The sequence below is a fragment of the Tiliqua scincoides genome, chromosome 9 (assembly GCF_035046505.1).
Source record: "Tiliqua scincoides isolate rTilSci1 chromosome 9, rTilSci1.hap2, whole genome shotgun sequence".
In the NCBI taxonomy this organism is placed as follows: domain Eukaryota; kingdom Metazoa; phylum Chordata; class Lepidosauria; order Squamata; family Scincidae; genus Tiliqua; species Tiliqua scincoides.
This window is the reverse complement of record NC_089829.1, coordinates 18,869,555-18,889,700: the sequence shown is the minus strand read 5'-3', so window position 1 is coordinate 18,889,700 and position 20,146 is coordinate 18,869,555. Positions and strand designations below refer to the sequence as shown.

The following is a 20,146-nucleotide window of genomic DNA, read 5'->3' as shown; positions in this document are numbered from 1 at the left end:
TTAGTATGTATGAATATGACAACATAAAAAACTATATAAGATTTTGTGAGCCTCCTTCAGTTGTGGAAAGGCAGTCTAAAAATGTTTCAAACCAGTGGAAAAAAAATTTGGGGGTCTTAAAAACATTAAATTCTTTATTAATAGAAAATCCAGCACTGTCAACATTAAGACTTGATTTGGATGCCATACTACACAAGTATTAAAAATTTTCCATAAATAGTGATTGAACCCTTGTTTTTTCCATGTACACATGCATTTTGCCACTTTGAGACAGAGGACTACCAAAGATCTACCATAGACATTTGCGTACAAGTCAAGAAAATTTCTTGAAAAGTCTTGAAATTCATCCTAAAAATCTGGGTCAACTTATCCATGGGTCAATGAATAAGGCCATATAGTGGGCCCTCCATATCCATGGGAATTGCTCCTGGACTCTCCACAGATACCAAAATCCTTGGATGCTTAAGCTGCATCTGGAGGTCAAATAAGGGCCTTGACCTGTGAATTCGGTTACCCTCCGGTTTCGGCACCTGCAAAACCTGTTCTGCAAACAAAACTCCCGTAAATGCTGAGGGCCATTTGTGCTACAATTTTTCCAGATCAAGATATAGATAGAATTGCTCATCTAATTTATAGTGGCTCTTTGCCATTAAATGTCCTACTTCCCCTTCTTCAAACCAAACCTTAAGATAGCTCACTGGGATTAGTCTCCATGCTATTTTTCTTATCTCTTTGACATTCTCCATTAAGTTCAAGTCCAACCACTCTGATTTTTTTCTGCAGTTAATCCTGTATTCTGAAATGTGTCCAACTGCTGCTAAGAACTTAATTATTTCCATACATGAGTCTACTGCAATGTTTTTCAGCCTATCTTGAGGAACCTTCATATTCTCATAGCTAAACTCCACAGCTAACTCCACAGACAAGTCATGTCACAAATATGACATGTCATGTCACATTTCCCCCCTACCATAATCAAGTCTCAAGGAGAAATTTCAGCTCATAAGATTCAACCAAAAGTCCTAATTAGGAGAATGAACTTCTTGAACATTCCTCCATCTCATGCTTGACAGAAGCCATTCCAAGCAAAATTGTTTTGAGATTTGATTGGTGATGGCTGACATGTAATTTAAAATACTACAATGCACACCAGGGGCATGCTGCAACCACAACGCGTTGAAACATTTCAAACATGGTTTAGTCGTCGTCACCAATTGCTTTTATTTCTAGTTCTATCTTCTGCGCCCTCTCACCATTGTAGTGCTAGTGTTCTTTAAAGAAGCACCCTGCGCACTATGCCCAAGTCTAGCTCTGAAACATCCATGATCAGTCATCAAACTTGGAAAGCTGCTTCCAGCCAACATAGACAACACTGAATTAGATTGAACAATGGTCTGACTTCAAAGAAGGTACCTTCAAAAGTGCATTAGAATTTATATAATACAGTGTCTTCAGGTTTGGTATTTGCAGATGCAGAGCCCTAGCTCAGAGGGCCTCCTGTACACAATGGGAAGTAGCTTCCGGTTGTGTCTGGGAGGTGTTCTGAAGCCAGGGAGAGCCCAAGTTCCACTCCCTGCACCCATTAATGTTTAGAGACCCAACAGGACAAATGTTTCTCCCTTTTACAGGTCAATATAAGCATGCAACCATGTAGTGTGTGCAAGCAGGCTGCAGGCAGCCACAAAGCTTGAAGAGACTAGATCAAACGTTAACAGAAAGCAGTTAACTTTCTGTTAGCGTTCAATCTAGTCTCTTTAAACATTCAGAAAGAAACACTTCGTTGGTGAGCCTCAAAATAATGTCAATGAGCACACGGTGGGTCCTCTAGAACTGAATCCATGGATAATGGATTAGGATAAGGGGGATGGGGGGAACATCCATATATCTTTCTCTAGGGGACTATGTTCCTTCTTAAGCCATTTCTGCCTAACACTGCATATACGCAACAGGGATCAAATGTGTACACCTGTGGGCTGGGCAGAAATTAACATCTAGTCAAGAGTCTAGACCGTTTATTAACAAATTGGAAGCTTCAGTGAGGTAATCTAAATTCATAACTCCCAGTTTTTTAAATACCTCTGATTTAATTAATATGTCAGGAGCTCTGGTTTATTTATGTTCCTTTTCCGATCGCTTTATTATTTTTTCCATATCATATTCAGTTTCACTCCACTGGTTGGTCTTTGATTTCTGTTGCTCTCTCTCTCTCTCTCTCTCTCTCTCATATATTTACTTTCCTGGCATCCCAAATAGTTAGCCAGGTCACCTTTGGGGTGGCATCAATTCTAAAATAGTTCCTCAAATCCTGTATTACTACTCTTACTAACTCCTGGTTCTGTAAATACTATATAGTCACCATTGCCTAGGGCAGGGGTCTCCAAACCCCAGCCCGGGGGCCAGATGTGTCCCATGGCAAGCCTCTATCTGGCCCGCGGCCAGCCTCTTGTCCCCTGAAAGCCTCTGGCCCATTTGGCCAAACATGACTGGAACTATGCTCTGGTTGCATCTGGAGGGTGTTCAAGGGCCAGAGAGGTTGAATGAATGATTCCATTCATTCATTTATTCACTCATCTAAGTTCCTTCTTTAATTTATTTTAATAAATTTTATATTTAATTTTTTTTTTCCAGCCCTCAACACTGTGCCAGATATTTGATGCAGCCCTCTGGCCAAAAAGTTTGGAGACCCCTGGCCTAGGGTAAAAAGCTTCCTTATTCAACCAGTTCATAATAGGGACACTGAGTCCATGACACACGCAGACAATCTTATCTTTGGTAACCTGATCAAAAATAAATGGGAAATCAACATTTCCTATTCTAGAATAGGAATTGTGTGACCTCAAATATGCAGTCTCTTCTGGTTTAATTAAAATGCCTCCATGCTTTCATCAGTTCCTCTGCTCTCTTTAAAAATGCCTTAGGGAGTAATCTAACTTTGCTATTTACTTTTGTTCTATTAATTATGGGATTAATAACTCTATTAACAACCCCCTCCCATAACTATACAGCGAGTTCACACTTTATGTTGGGTTCACAAGGCAATCAAATACTTTACAACAGATTCTCCAAGGCAAAACAAGGCTCACTATACAATAGGTCAGTGGTTCTCCGAAGATAACATCTGAAGGTTGACAGTTCGAGGCCACAGGCAGCTCCATGAATTGAGAGACCTTGAAGCAACTGACAAGCTGAGCTTAATTATTCCACCTGCTCTTTGGTGTGAGCTAAGAATTATCTTGGCTTCCCTTCAAGTGAGAGATGAAGGAGCTGCTTGTCAGCCAGCATGGGAGGCAACTGGGGGCCAGAAGTGATACCACACCATGAAAGATCCATCTGAAATGCGCGGTTCTTGAAAAACAGAAAGGTTTGTAAAAATCCCCTCGGGGATTTAGAGATAGCCTGTCTATATGAACCGCCTTGAATAAAGTCAGAGGAGTAATCCTATGACCAGAAAGGCGGTATATAAATACCATTATTATTATTATTATGTACTATGTATGCCAATAAAGGTTATTGGATTGATTGGAAGTAATATTTTATTTATTTGCAAAAAAAATTCCATTCATTTTGCATAATGAAGCAGCCCTAATGAACAGCCTCAAGGCATGAGGAGTTCAGTTATGTGACCCAACTTTCACTTGTCCCCACTACCAGTCATTGGCGTACTTGAAAAAAACAAACACGAAAAACATTTAGCTCATTTAGCTCAAACATTTAGCTCCCTATATTACACAAGCTTGCAAACTGCAGTTAGACTGTTTGCATATCTATCAGCTTTTTTTAAATAGCCTCAGGGCTTGAGGCAATTAGTTATCTGATCTTTCCATCACCTACATTTTCACTGGAGGCTCTGCAGGACCCACCAGAAATCAGATCATGACCCACCAAGTGGGTCGAGACAACCTACAATTTGAGAAATGCCGAACACATTATTACACTGTACAAGGGTCTCATGACTGCTGCCAACAGAATCATGTGAGTGACAGATAAGCCAATCAGCAACGCAAATGCAGTGTTTAACATTGCAGTTATGCATGTTTGAGAGAAGCAACACCAAGGCAATGCAATGAAAATGAAAAGCTTTGAAGTGCTGTAGCTCTTAGCTCCTAGCAGCTAGTTTAAGATGAGAAGGTACAGTAATTGCAAATCCTTTAAGCAGCTCTCAACTCCTAGAAGCATTTAACATAACAATGGCTCTGTGTGTTTGAGAGATGGAGCAAAGCACAGGCTTTGAAGCACAGAAGCTCTCCGCTCCTGTTTAAGACTGGATGAAAAAGCAAAAACAAACTAATTTTCCAGCCTAAGTAAAAGCAGTGGCATATCTATAATACATCACCCCAGGGTACAGCGTTGGGCGCCATTTGAAGGCGGACCTCGACAGTGAGCACGTGCTCCAGTTTCTCAAATCAGGAAGCTATTGCAGCGCACAGACAATCACAACAGGAACTGGGGCAATTTTCACAGCAGCGGCTGGAGTGAAATAGCCCCAGCCACAGCTGTGAGTGCAGGTGAACTCCAGATGGGCATTCCACCTGAGCATTCACAGTGGCAGCTGGGGCAATTTCACCCCAGCTACCTCTGTGAGCAAAGGTACTCCTGTTGCTTCCCTGGAAGCCAGTTGCTTGCCTACCATTGGGTTTGATGGGGCAAATGCCCCAGGCACTGGCCACAAGGACCCCGCGGAAGCCTCTTCGAGGCTACCGACGGGGGCAGAAACCTCACAGAGGTTTCTCCGGCATGGGCTGCAGTCACGAGAGGCGCTGTGAGCCCCTGGTGAGTAGGGGGGTTGATATCTGCACGGGGGGGGTGGCAATAGCCCGCGGGGGGCACCACCATGGAGCTTTGCCCCAGGCACGGGACTGTGGAGGTCTGCAGCTGCTGGAAGCGACATCACTCCATTTGTGCCCAAGACTCCACAGCCTCCAGGTACTCCAATGAATAAATGTTAATGCTTTTGTTTTTTAAAACCTGCATTTAGCAACCTAAACATTTCAGTTAAAATCAGCATTTCTTACTTAAATGTTATCCTGTTTTATTTGTTTAATATTCTATATGAAACTATTATTTCCACTGTTAAAATTACCTGTTAAAGAAGGAAATAGCTCTGTGGGTGAAACATGAACTTTTGAAGTCTTGGAACAAATTATAAAAAAAACACAATGCATTATTGAGGTCACAGTACAATATTTTCACAATACAGTGGTGCCTCCAGAACAGATTACCACTATAAGGTATCAGTTTTGTCAAAAATGCTCTTTGTTCACAACAAAGGTTAGTCCCACACAATGGAGGTTAGTCTCTCTCCGCTGTATTTAAGTAACATTTCATATTTTCTATGAGCTACACAAAAATTGCCAGAAAGTCTGTGTGCTCTGTGTTTGGAGAATACACATACAAGCAAAACATTCTTGAAAAGGACAGAGTTCTTCTCCAAACATACACTTTCAAAAACACCTCCCCCCCCAAAAAAATATATGCTTATAGTACATTAAAGGCTTTGTCAAGATGGAACATCTAAATGTAAAGTAGAACAAACAGTAACAATGACTCTCTCCCATCCCCTACATCACCACCCATTCCATTCAGTCTCCTTTCAACATTCCATTAAGATTGAATCATTTCCCCTCTTTGTACAAAGTTTAAACTAAACAGTTTAGGTATGCCGACTGATCTCAAAATGCAGTTTTCTTATTTTAAGAAGCATACAGCTGACATTCATATAAAAGCTTTGGGCAGTTATGCCCCTTTAAAACATCTTATGGAAACTGCAGCATTCTTATGGATTCTTCCAGAATTCAGTTTATTTAAGCTAATGACTGCTTGTCTAAAGTTTTTGCTCAAGTTGAATTAAAAAAAACAAGAAAAAACTCCTGAGCACAAAGAGAAAGAGGATTTGTTTCTTTGAGGGGCACTGGCCAAGGCAAAATAAGCTTACTTTACAGCAGGAACTTCTTATATTGTTGGGAAAATACGCAAGGTTACTAGAAATACAAACTCCAAAATTGGGACAAATACAAGTCTAGCAGAACATGTTGGTTACTCCTTCAAGAATATGAATGCTGTAAGCCACTCTGGGTCACTCATTATGGGGGGTGGGGTATAACCCTGCTAAACGACTTTATCAGCAGTCCACTTGGCTTACTAGACAGCCTCTTGCGCTCTGCTTCCCCTCAAATCTTCCAACACAAACTGTTGTTGTAGATATGTTGCAGAGCAAAAGCATGAGTAATTAGCACTTCCATGTGTCACCCAAAGTTTGAAGCTGCATACTTCTCTCCATTCTTTATGTTGCTCTCCTAAAGTGTGGGGGGACAGGGTGGAGGGAAGATGTGCCTCTCTGGGCCTTGGAAAAGACATGGAAATATGGAAATATGGAGAGAAGAGTGTAAGTTGCTCCCATTGCAGCTCTGCATCAGACTAAAAAAGAGCAGTCATCTGAATAGGGCAGGAAGTGCTTTCAGCAGTCTCAATTTTCCACTAGGCTGAAACTGAACCTGTGGGGGGAGGTCATGAAGCTACAAAACTCAGACATGCAAGCTTCAGGAAAATCAGCTCTCTTTCTTTCCCCCCTACCCTGCCCCAAAACATGATACAATTTCTCAGGCAATACACAGATTTGAGCAGCAACTGAGTCTGTCTGATCTCATCCCACATGAAACTCCAAATATGGAACAGAGAGAGAAAGAATATATTCCCTCAGACAAAGCCAGTATTCTCCAATAAAGTTTCGTGCTAGTAGGTCTAGAGCAGTGGTTCTCACACATTTAGCACCGGACCCACTTTTTAGAATGAGAATCTTGTCAGTACCCATCGGAAGTGATGCCATGACCGGAAGTGACATCATCAAGCAGGCAAATTTTTAATAGTCCTAGGCTGCAATCCTGCCCTCACTTACCCAGGAGTAAGTCCCATTTACCAGCACTGTTAAAAGAATATGCATAGTAGCTTGTTAAAAGTACAGGTCTGTAACATCTCCCCAAACATAGTCACATATCATGGTAGCATAAAGTCTAATATATTAAAAATAAAATATTGAAATGAATGGGGACCCACCTGAAATGGGCTTGTGACCCACCTAGTGGGTCCCAACCCACAGTTTGAGAAACACTGGTCAAGAGAATTCTGCTCCTGTTTTCCTTAAGGTCATATCAAATCAGGTTCTGCACATTCTGTATGGAGTATTTCACAAAAGTGCTGGCAACACAGAATTGAAGCCACTCGGCCTCTGGCAGTACCAACGTTTTGCAACTTTTACATATGACAATGACTTCGATTTTGTTATTGATTTCAACAATTATCATTTTTCTGTAATTGTTGTAAGTTTGTAAGGCAGGAAATGTAGACGGATGGTTGAGTTGCTGGTACAGCCTGAAAATCTAAGCAGGAGAATTTGTGGTTGTGTTTTTGTATGCGTGACAGAATGCCAGGCTGTGACAAGCTGCAGTACCCATTGTGACAGGACAGAGTCGCAGTTGTTTAGCCATGCAGTGAGGGAAGTGTGGGAAGGCAAGCGGGCAAAGAATGGAGAACAACCTTGAGGACCTGTCCAGGTTCGATTTACTATTGACTACTGAAGCTCAATGGCATGCAGCCAGAGGTGATAACCACACTGAAGGCAACACCTGGTGACTGAGGATTCTGCGATTCACAGAATATATTGGTAAAGACCCCATTAAAAAATGGTGGTTTAGATTAGCCTGCCCATGTAACCTGCCTTGAATGCTGTCTAAACAGAGAAAGGCAGTATATATCTTGTTGGCAACCTTCAGTCTCAGTAGACTATGGTATTGCGCTCTGAATAGTGGTTCTGGAACAGAGTGTCCTCTCCAGTGCGCGAAGCCTGGGTAAAGTAGATATGGAGGATAGACTGTTACCCATGCAGCAAATCCCCCCTCTCCATGTCGCTGAAATGGTCCAATAGAAAGGCAAAAGCCAATATGGTTAGTTTCAGCGGCGACACAGGAGTTGCCAGAACATGACTGTGTTCAGCCATGAACTGCCCCAGGGACTCGGGATTTTGCCTTGAGGTTGACTCCTGAAGCCTTTTCCATAACTGGATGTAGCCACAAGGCAGTGGAGGTTTGGGATCAGAGTTTTCCTACTCTCAGATGAGCTGCCTTCCCAGGCTATCAAGTCCCATCTACCCGGTTATTAAATATAAATACTGAAAACAAACAAACAAGTGGTGGTGGTGATAGAAGGGCAGGGAGTATATGTAATGTAAAAATAAAAGTATTCAAATAGTTTTTATACTGTATAACATGTAAGATACATTCCCCTCCACCAATGCTGCATGGGAAGAAAGGGAGAGGGGAAGAAAGGAGAAAAGAGGGATATCCAAGCTGGCAGATATACACCCACGTATAAAAAAGCTTAAATAACCATCTCAAAGATTCTATAATACTCACTTCTAATGAACACCTACCCTGAGATGGAAGGCTCATGTGTATATTTAGCATTATGCTGAAAGAATGTTTTCTGTCTGACCACTTATGCATGTCCAGTACAGATGGCAAGGTAACATATGTGATACAAGCAAGTGCAACTATGCAACAAAAATAAAGTGACACCTGTCATGCTGACTTACTGCAAAAATGCCTGAAGGCAAACCAATACAGCAGGCAGGCAGGCACACACACAAAACTCAGAAGATGTAATGAGTATTAGCAGCAGTCATACAGGGTGGTTTTGCCATGCTTGCTTTCCTTAATGTTTTAAAACACATTAAAGGGGGCAAAGAAACTAATGGGCAATATCATTAATACACCCAAATACAAGTGGTGTCCTGCAACAAAATGTTATCACATATAATTAACCTCTAAAATGCATCCTTGAATACTTGCTTGGATTTATAAAACAAAATTTATAGATGTTGCAAGTGCCCCAGCCTACCCTATTTTCCTTTACCTTGGTCTGTTTCCAACCTGTCTTCCAATTATGTCACTCTTTCCAATTTCTCCCACATCTCTCTTTCAAGCTCCGCACTGACCATAGTGCATAAAATTTTTGCCAAGTAATCAAGCTCCAATTATCACTTTGTCTTATCTCCGGGTCAATCAGAGGGCAGAGCTTTTCAACTCTGAAAAGTTTCTTGCTCAAGTGGGTGATAAGAAGTAATGCAGAGATTAGTTTCTATAGTAACTTTGCTGGGAAATTCCCCATCAAAGTTAACCTTTTGTTCTCCTCTGCTACATTTTGCAAATGCTGTTGCAGCCTGGTTCTGTTTTGCAAAGGCTTGCATTTAGCAAAGATTTGTTTTTTTCAACACCAAGATGGGATCCTCCTTTCCATTTGAAGCAAAGTCCCAGGCTACAATTCAATGCACCATTACTTAAGAACACCACCCATGGAAAGCAGTGGGTCTACTTCTGAGTAAAAAGGGTTGCAAATATATGCAGCTGTATCTCTCTGCTGTGAATTGAATTGCACACTCTCAGTTATGTGTTATGGGTTGTATGTTGTATGAAGAGCTTCTGGCTTAACACACCTTAAAGGTGGATTTGGTTCATGGACCTCCTGCAGTAGTTCCCAACCTTTTTCACTTGCATATCCCTTGGCAGCTCACTTCCATAAATTGTACCCTTCTTATTAGCAAAATGTTCGTAATTAATAATACAAACCCTCATCTCCTCTATATGAAAGCCCAGACTTCATATATTTATCACAGTGTTTTCTCTTTTTATCTGTTTGAAAACCAGAAGACTCTGCCTTTGCACTGTTTTACACCAGAAGTGTGCTGAGAAATTCTGGGTGATTGAAAACCAGCACAGTAGAAAAGCTGAAAGATAACATGGAAAGTGATCAATCACTGGTTCATAGATGAATTGATGACCAAAAACTAGCTATTGGTGGGGCTTTCACAGCCAACTAGCTGCCTGCCTGCCTGCCTGGCTGGCCCTGCAAAGCATTCTAGAGCATGACCTGCCTTTTTCTGCCATTATGCCATTCAGGTTGGGAACCACTGTTCTACTGGTATGTTGTTTACAGTGCACAGATAGTGTTTACAAAAAGGTGGTGAAGACCAGAATTTAAAAAGAATAAAAATGTATCTTATGATCTTTTACTATGTTTTTAATAAATTAGAGACTGTACAGTTCTTAGGTAGCAATTAGTGGTAAGTTATTTTTCAGGATCTGGCCTCAGGTAAAATCAGTCAAAACTATAGTCAGACACCCCCCAAGTTTAACCCGACTTATCCAAGGGTCATAGAACATTCCATGATTTTTGCTCCAAAACTTACTTATCTGTGAGATCAATTTAAAGACAGGTGTCTGCTGTATCTCTTTTTAGTGTCTGGGGGTTTGGGGGGGAGGGGTGAGCCTGCAATGATTGCTACTGTTTCTTTCAAGGTTGCAATGGGATCTCTTCAGTCCTCTCCCTTTTCTCTCTTACCCCACTGCATTCCTTTCTTCTTTTGTCCCTTATCTATGCATTTTTTGTGTTCTGACTATACTGGAGTAAGAAATGATAAAAGGGAGATAAATCGTCTTCTTGCTGTTCTGCCAGTAATTATAATTGATTGGCTGATCTGTCACTTCCCCCACCACCTACTCTTAGCAGCTTTTCTGGATGTTATCGCTCAGTTTCTCCAGAGCAGTGTTTCTCAAACTGTGGGTCGGAACCCACTAGGTGGGTCACAAACCAATTCCAGGTGGGTCACTACTCATTTCAATATTTTATGTTTAATATATTAGACTTGATGCTATCATGGTATGCAACTGCATTTGGGGAAATGTGACAGATCTGTATTGTTAACAGGCTACTATGTATATGCTTTTAACAATGATAGTAAATGGGACTTACTCCTAGGTAAGTGTGGGTAGGATTGCAGTCTTGGATTATTAAAAAATTTTCCTGCTTGATGATGTTACTTCCGATCACATCATCATTTCCAGTGGGTCCCAAGAGATTCTCATTCTAAAATGTGGGTCCCGGTGCTAGGAGTTTGAGAACCACTGCTCCAGAACATATGTAGTGCTGATGGGGCTCAAGTGCCTTCCTGAAACACATGACCGATGTTCTATCTCTGGCACCCACCCCTCATGTGAAAAGCCACTGGAGTGATTTAACAGCAGAACAATGTGTTTACGCACATGCAGTGTAGACACATATACATCATTTTTATCCCTGGGGGAGGAGGGATTTTACCCCCTTGAAGAAGTTAATTTTAAAGCAAATGAACCTATGTACCTTGGTTCTTCCCCCTTCCTCCATGGCTAACATTTCTTTTACCTGTGGGTGTTCCCATTGAGCTGCACACATCTCCACTATCTAGAGTTGAGCCTTCAAAAGGCAGAGATGCATCCCTAAAATAATAACATGGAGCCAATTACCCAAAGGACATGAAGCCAATTACTCTACATGTTTTGCTTCAGGCATTAAAAGTGGGAATTCCAAAATGCTACTTGCTTATATTTTTATGAGGCTGCTGCTCTTTTTGAATGTCTAACTTCACTGAGTGAACACATTCTGTAACACCTTAGCCCATATATCAGTCACACTCAGTCTGGTTTTATGGTCCTTTCCAGCTTAGGGCTTATCTAAAGAGAAACTTCTGCCTGATGTCAATGTAAGACAGCTTTCCAGATTTAAGAAGGGGAAGTTCAAAAGCAGTTCATTTGCTCAAACAAACCACAGAACTTATAGAATTTCTTTGGAGATTTTCTAGAAACAAAAATCTACATGGGCATGCTTCTGGGTACTTTGGACTCAGAATAGGCTGACTAAGTACAGTGGCTAAGATGCAGCTGGTTGCAAATTCTCCAACTTCTCTGAATTGTACAAAATTCATGAAACTTCCTTGCCTACACAAACCACATCTTACTGTTCCTTAGGTCTTTAACTTGCACAGTAACATCTATCTGACAGTAAAGAACTACTGTAGCAGAGGCAGGAGACCCAGCTGTGAATCCAGACTTCCCAGGTTCAAAGCTCACCTCTAGCATGAACTCATGGGTAGCCTTAGAGAAGCCCCTCCCTCTCAGCTTCAACTCCACAAGCTGCAATATGCGAATGATACTCATTTCCCATGGATACTCATTTCCATGGATGGTTGTTTAAGGATTCCATCATGATACTATAGTACTTTGCACACTCAGAAAATACGCTACAAAAGCATCTTCTGAACTCAGAGCTTGAATGCCAATAGGTATACAGCCAAAATGGGACCATCCACAAGGGGAAAGGATACCTGAGTAACTCAAGACGTCTGCAGAATTTAGAAACTGACTAAAAACTCAAGGAAGCAACCCCCCACCCTAAAAAAATCCACAATTAAAACTGCTCTTGCAAAACTCACTTCCTGCCAGTACTCAGAACATTCCACTTGTTATCTCAAGAATGTAGGCCTTCAAAAATAGAGAGCAGATTCCTAGAGAGGTGAAATGGAGCTTAGAATAGTCCGTTTCTGCCAAGAATCTGAGAGAGCCAGGCAAGAGAGGGATTTTTTTTTCTTTTGTCAGAAGTAACACAATCTACTTGAAGTCTACTGGACAAGGGATGGAGGAAATGGGGCAGGGAGAGAAAGACTGCAAACACAGTGAATGAATAGTACAGCTTTACAATGTGACTGCAGCACAATTATTCTAAAGAAAGCACCAGAGAGTCCAGTGGGACTTACACCCATAAGATGCAAACTCTAAGATGGAAAAAAATGGAGGGGGGAAAGAAGCACACACAAAAGGCTCCCTAGCAGCTTAACACTTACAGCAAGTACTCATTTAAAGTCACTTCATTTAAAGCAGTTTCATTAAAAGTTGTTGAAGGGAAAAAGGCAATTCCTGCATCTGTGAGGAGCTTGCATGTTCTTCCCATGTCTACATGGGTTTTCTCTAGCTCGGAAAGGTCAAATTTCAGTAATTAATACCAGAAGTGCTTTGGGTCTTTATTTAGAGGTTTGGTGATGTTTTGTGACCAGAAATATGCTGTAAGAATGTGACTGTTGTTTACATATATCAACTAGCCTATGGTAAAATTGGTTTCATTTTAAGCCATTTCACTTCAAGCTGCAGTTTCTAAGAACCTATTGACAACTTTAAATGAGGACTTACTGCATTTTAAAAATTGTATCACACCTTTATAAAAGAAATCAAGATGGCAGACAAAAATTTTAAAATCGTCCATGGTTACTACATGGTTACTACAGCATGGTTACTCTACACCAGCCATTTTCAACCACTGTGCTATGGCACATTAGTGTGCCACAAGTGGTCCACAGGTGTGCCACAGGAATTTGGGGGAAGGTCATTTATTAGTACAGCCAATGGGGGATGTGAGTCCCCCACTGGTGTGCCTTGTCAGTTGTCAAAAACATGATGGTGTGCCTTACAATTTTAGTGCCTTGTCAGTGTGCCTTGAGATGACAAAGATTGAAAATCGCTGCTCTACACAAACACTGCACATAAATGACAGATTGGAGAGAAGCAGATGGGGAAAAAAGTGGAGCAAGACTGAAAACAGAATTAACAGTATGGAAAACACTGAAAGGTACAAAAAGGAGATGGAAAACCTGAAAAACAGAACAAAACCAACAGAAAAAACAAATACAGAAAAGGAGGGCACACATCAGGTTTATCTTAAATGCCCAAATCCATAAACATAAATTTAAATCCATAAAATATCTTAAATGCCAAATCATTCATCTTTAGAACTGGTTAGTGAATACAACAATTGTCATTAGGTAAGGAGAACAATAAGCTTGAAAAAGTTGACATAAGCAAGCAACACTTCATTGTCTTGCTTAAACAAACTTTCCCAAAACTCTTCAGTTCATGCCAAAGTAATACAAACTATAGCCAGTGTATTTTCTTACCCACTGCAACCGTATACATTGGTCTTTCTAGAGCTCACTACAGAGGACCTCACTTTACAATAGATTGTCCATTGTTAAATACGTTTCACCATATGTTATTCACTTTATGATAGGTTCACAATTGCCATAAATAGGATCTCATGGGTAGCAGATAAGCCAATCAGCGATGTGAATGCAAGCGTAGCGTATTTACCATCATGGCTGTGTACTGTGAGAAGGATACAGCCTTGTGTAAACTGATAACCATGTCTCCATAAATCATCACTTCGAGAGGGAAATAGCTGGTTCTGAGGCAGAAGCTTCCAATTTCAGAGGTCTTGTAATGAATTGCCAAAAAAAATGCCTTATGAAATTCACATTACAATATTTTCACAATATAATGGCATCTCCAGAACAGATCACCACTGTAAAACAAGGGTTTACTGTATTTATAACCACAGAAGGTAGAGGCATACAATGAGAATTTAGTGTTCTCCAAGTAGCTAACCCCCATCATATCAGATTTGTCTGTACTGTCAGATGTAGCAGAATGTGTAGTAAACAGTACACAGAAAAGATTTCCAAATTCCATTACTTCTATCTGGGTACTGAGTAATCAGGATGCACAATTCCTGTATGTTTTGTAATAACTGCAGTTTATTACAATCAGCACCATCTTTGTATAAGACATCCATGCTCTGATAAACTCCTATTTTTTATGATTCCTAGTGAAACACCACAGATTAGCCCAATTTTAAGAAATAGCAAGTCCCAACACTTGCAAATGAACAGTCATCCTCACCCAAGAACTCTACAAAGAAAGCAACATTCTTCCTTTGGTAATAGTCAGTACCTAGTACGAAGACACGTGTGAGGACTATAGGTACGTGCCGCTTAACAACCATTTGCTTAATGATGGACCGCATATATCAGTGATTTTCAACCTTTTTCGTCTCATGGCACACTGACAAGGTACTAAAATTGTCAATTTGCTTAATTGACAATTAAAAAATTGTCAATTTGCTTAAAATTTGCTTAATGACCTAATCGCCATATCCCTGTTGTTAAGTGGCACACACCTGTATATTAATCAACTGGATGCCAACTAATTGCCACTGATTCCAGTACCATAGTTAAGCATTGCATCTCAGACCTAAACTAGGGGTTAGTAGCCTTCTTCCACATAGGAGCCAGAACCAGCTCTGTCAAGAGTAAGAATCTATACTCATTCAACATGCATGCATGAACTTCCCAATTCTGCGATATAGCTAAGAAAAGAGGTGGGGACAGCAGAGAAAGGCACATGCCCAGACAGAGAATGATGCTCGAAGTAAGCTTCTACCCTTAGTCTGCTTATACTGTAAGCCTTACAAAAATAGAATTACAAACTTAAATTCTTTTTTAGGACTACCACAGACCAAGTGGATTTATCTTTTGGGGACTATGAGCCAGATGATTTTGGGTGGCAGGCTGTAGGTTGCCTACCTCTGACTTAAACTGTACAGAAGATCCTAAATGAATTAGATATGTGGACACCGAGAACTGTTACAGACCCAATGATACAGTTTCAACACCCAAAGGCCCCACATGTGCTACTCTATGAATGAAATGTGTATATGAGAGAGAGAGAGACAGAGAGAGAGATTTTAATTTTTCTGCACACTCTACCAAGGCAACTTTTATAATTCAAAATAACCAACTGTAGCCTACGAAAGATTATGCTTTGGAGCCACCAAGATAACTTGTATCAAAACAAGTATCAGATTCCAGGCTCCCCTTGCAAGATGAAATTGTTTAAAATTCTTTTAGTCATCTTTCAGACAAATATGAAATTCACACCACAGTATTTCCTACTCTGTTCTGGCTTGCTTCCACAATGACTAACCAATACCACAAAACAACCTCCAGTTATCTCACAAAAGCTATGACACTTGCTTAAAAGTAGAAATTTGCTGAATTTTCAAGAAACTGCACCATTAAACTTAACAAAATGAATCCCTATAGGGTAATTTTAAGACCACCCCCCAAAAAAAACTATGTACTGTACTTAGTTCTAACTTCTAACTATGTTCTAACTTCTAACTTAGTTCTAACTTCTAACTATGTACTGTAGTTAGCTTGTTGAAAAGGCATCTACATGTTCCTAACCATTAATTGCAAAATGTTAGTAATCCAACTACTTCCCCAGCCAATTCTGTATAAAATAACCCATGTAATTTAAAGCCACCAGTTTTTTGTTTTTGTTGAGGCACAGTAGGAGCTGATAGTCTATGCAAATATCTCCATTTAGAGCAAATAAATGTAATACTTAGCCATTGACAATGTAACAGAAAAAAGGCCCTGTTAACATCTTCAAGATTAACAGATGCTTTTGTGGAGTACAGCCCACTTACCAGATGAAATGAAGTTACTACTACAAAATTATGCAGGGGGTGGACAGAGTGGATAGGGAGATGCTCTTTACATTCTCACGTAACACCAGAACCAGGGGACATCCACTAAAATTGAGTGTTGGGAGAGTTAGGACAGACAAAAGAAAATATTTCTTTACTCAGCATGTGGTCGGTCTGTGGAACTCCTTGCCACAGGATGTGGTGCTGGCGTCTAGCCTGGACGCCTTTAAAAGGGGATTGGACAAGTTTCTGGAGGAAAAATCCATTATGGGGTACAAGCCATGATGTATATGCGCAACCTCCTGATTTTAGAAATGGGTTATGTCAGAATGCCAGATGAAAGGGAGGGCACCAGGATGAGGTCTCTTGTTATCTGGTGTGCTCCCTGGGGCATTTGGTGGGCCGCTGTGAGATACAGGAAGCTGGACTAGATGGGCCTATGGCCTGATCCAGTGGGGCTGTTCTTATGTTCTTATGACTACTACAAATTTTTATACATCTTTTCAACAGACAAGTTTGCAAAGCAGTTTGCACAGCAAAAGAAATATGGTGTAGGAAGGAGGGAGGCATATACACAAACAAGGGTATAGACATAAAATTGAACACAACAGAGTCAAGTGCACGAGGAAATGAGAAATCTTAGGCCAGCTTGAAAGTAGACAAGATAAGCAAGGTGACAACCGGCAGTAGCCTCCTAGCAATTCCAAGTTAATAACACCAATATGATAAAAATCCTCATCTCTATCAAGTTTTGGGGTGACAGTGTCCAATCTCTTTATACATTCTAACACAGATTGTCATTTTTATCTTCCCAACTCTCTTCTGTTGAATAATTTTCATTTTAAGGTTTACAACAGAAAGTCCTGGGGAACATTCTGGGGTAATACAATAGCTTCAAATTTGTTCCATTACATGAGATCCAAAAAAGGTACAGTACCTAAGGCCAATCCCATGTGCAATTACATGAATAGCATATTTAAAAATCCAAAAAGTAGTTGAAGTGTACACTTCAAAACCATTTTCCATGTCTTCCTAACAAAATATTATCATGTTTCTATGGTGACTAGGCATCATTACAATTGTGCAGAGATTTTAGTCTCTATCAAATTTCAGCACAGATTTAGTCTCTATCAAATTTCAGTCACAAAGCATGATTTGTGCATTGACCCTTCCTTAATATTATGCTTTAACTCTGCAATTTTGGCTAATGTCTCCAATTCTGAAATAATGAACACATCATTGTCGAGCATTTCCAGGTAATAAACGATGCTAAATTATTATTCTATCCAGCTGTGTTATCCATTAAAACCTTTATTTTACTGGGGGGAAAAACAAACCATTACTGAAAATGCCAGATTTAACTTTGCCACTATTTAATACCAACTTCTGAACAACCCACAACTCATTTTATCATCTCTAAATATTGTTTTGAAAATAACATCAAGTTAGAAAAACTTTTTAATACTCAAGATTCAGAATGGAAAAAGCTGGAACACTTTTCCCCCCTAGCAATTTAGTTGGTGAGACAACAGGCAATTCAGATGTAGAAACAAACCACTATGAGAATGATATATGGAGAGCAACAGACTCATGAACTCTTTCCTCTCTTTACCCCCTTTGCTTATGCAGCCAGGAAAACTAGGTCTGCAATCTAACTCTGGTTAACAAGCCAGAATGTAAAATCAGACTTTGACTCACTAAGGGCGTAATCCTAACCCCTTATGTCAGTGCTTTCCAGCACTGATATAAGGGCAATGCAGCTCCAAGGTAAGGGAACAAACATTCTCTTACTTTGAGGTGGCCTCCATGAGTGACACCCAACTGCAGGATGCAGCACACGTCCCATTGGCACTGCTATGCCTGTGCTGGAAAGTACTGGCATAAAGGGTTAGGATTGTGCCCTAAGTCAGTTAAAAGCCCTAAACCTGTGCTTCCCAAACTTATCTGGCTTGCAACATCCCCTCCCACGCTGCAGACACAGCACACAGCTCCAAGAAGTGATGACAATGATGTCATTGCCAGTTACTTCTGGATTCAGAAATGGGGCAGCCCACAACAAATAGGGGAAACAGGCTCATGGCGAGCAGGCCTTTCCAAGCGCATGACAATCGTGTGCAAGAGCTCAACCTACCAAACCGAGCCCCCTACTGCCTTTCACAGTATTGATCTTGCTGTTGGGTAATGGGTGGGCCACACCACACAAGTTTGGGAACTCTTGCCCTAAACCGCAACTGCGCAGCTTACACAAATAAGCCTAACAGGAAGGGAACTGAAAGGCAGAAATCTTTAAAGTCAATCGTTCTCAACCTTTTTTTTGCACGCTATGGCCCCTTAGGAGCACTTCTCAGGTTTCAGCCCCCCCACCCCATACCTTGGGGCTCCCCTTCTCACAGGTTTCAATTTGTGGCACCCATTAAGAATGGCCATTTTAAACAGTCCATGATGTTCATGTCATACCTCTATGATGGAAATGAGAAAGCACAAAAGTGTATTTCCCTCCAGGGCTCATTAATGTAACAGGAAACCAGTTTCCCAATATGTCTATCAATGTGTCAGTGCAATTCCTTGATTAATGTGCCTTAAAACCACCAGTTTAAAAAAAAATTACACCCCAATTGCTACATTGCAGTTTAAATCAGGTTGCACATGGAGCTACTAAGAACTAAACATATTTAAGACAATCAAATCTGCTTGTTAAGCCAAACCTTATTACAATAGGACTGCAATTTTCAAACTCTCGGAGAGTTTGAAAACTGCAATAAGTCCTTGCACGGGAGGGAGGCAGCAAAGGCAGGGGGAAGGCAGCCATGCAATCCCCAGGATCGCGTCACTCAGGGGGCTGCAGGGACTGGGATGTACTTACCAGTGACTGCAGCAGCCTTCCTGGGGTGCAGGAAGCCCTGCACGAGTGTCTGCACAACTCCCCAGGCTTCTAAAAGTGAAAGTGGAGCAATTGCGCTCCACTTCCAGTTTTGCGGAGGTGTAGCATGATCCCTCCACTTCCACTTTTGAAGACATGGGGAGCCCTGCAGATGCTTGCACAGGGCTCCCTGCACCCTGGGAAGGCTGCTGCAGGCACTGGTAAGTACATCCCAGTCCCTGCAGCCCCCTGAGCGACGTGATCCTGGGGATCGCGTCACTGCCTTCCCCCCTGCCCTCGCCCCTTAAGGGGACAGAGGCCAGGGCCCTCAGGCTAGGGCATCGCGACACCCCAGTTTGAATACCACTGCAATAGGATATAAATAGCAAACAGTGATATCACTGATCCCTACTATTAGGTAAGATAGTCAACATGAAACCATAACATTGTGTGTTCATCCAGAAAAATTTTAGAATTGTCATTATGTTCTACAAGGATGTCCAAGAAACAAGACGATGTTTACATTTCCTGGTCTGCTGACATAACTGTTCAAGAACGATTACTAAATAAACTGTGCTAGCAGAAGATTTGAAAAAATAAAAACAAAACACTTTGATGCAGTGAGGTGCCTGACAGGGTCAAGGCAGGGGCTTCTTTACTACTGAAAACTGATTGCTTCTTTTTAGATTTGCAAGCAGATAACAGGTTGACAAATTCAACAGGGACTGGACCTCATTACACTCATCTAGATTAAAAAAAATCCCAGAGGCAGCTGTTTGACAATAGTTTGAAGAACTTCATATGGAATACTGCAGAGCAGAAAGTCAATATGATGATTAGTCAGTTCTTTAGATATAAAGACCTCATATAAACTATGCATGTTCAAGCAAGGTCATCTCTACACTGCATAAGATTATCTAGTCTTCGACTATGGAGTGGGATGTCCTATTTAAGTTATTTGTCCCCAAGGGAGATGGCATATACCAGAGGTGGTGAACATAAGAGACACATATGATAAACTTCATATGTTTGAGAGCCGCAAGACAGATTTTTGAAAGCTGCAATATTTAAGAATATTTAAGAAACTGAGAATGCTTGGATTCTCAG

At 40.9% G+C, this 20,146-nt stretch overlaps 1 protein-coding gene across 4 annotated transcripts in view; it reads right to left on the bottom strand.

Annotated features, from left to right (window-relative positions):
- Positions 1 to 20,146, bottom strand: part of GARRE1 (granule associated Rac and RHOG effector 1) — a 94,235-nt gene that overhangs the window by 25,978 nt on the left and 48,111 nt on the right. The window lies entirely within an intron of this gene.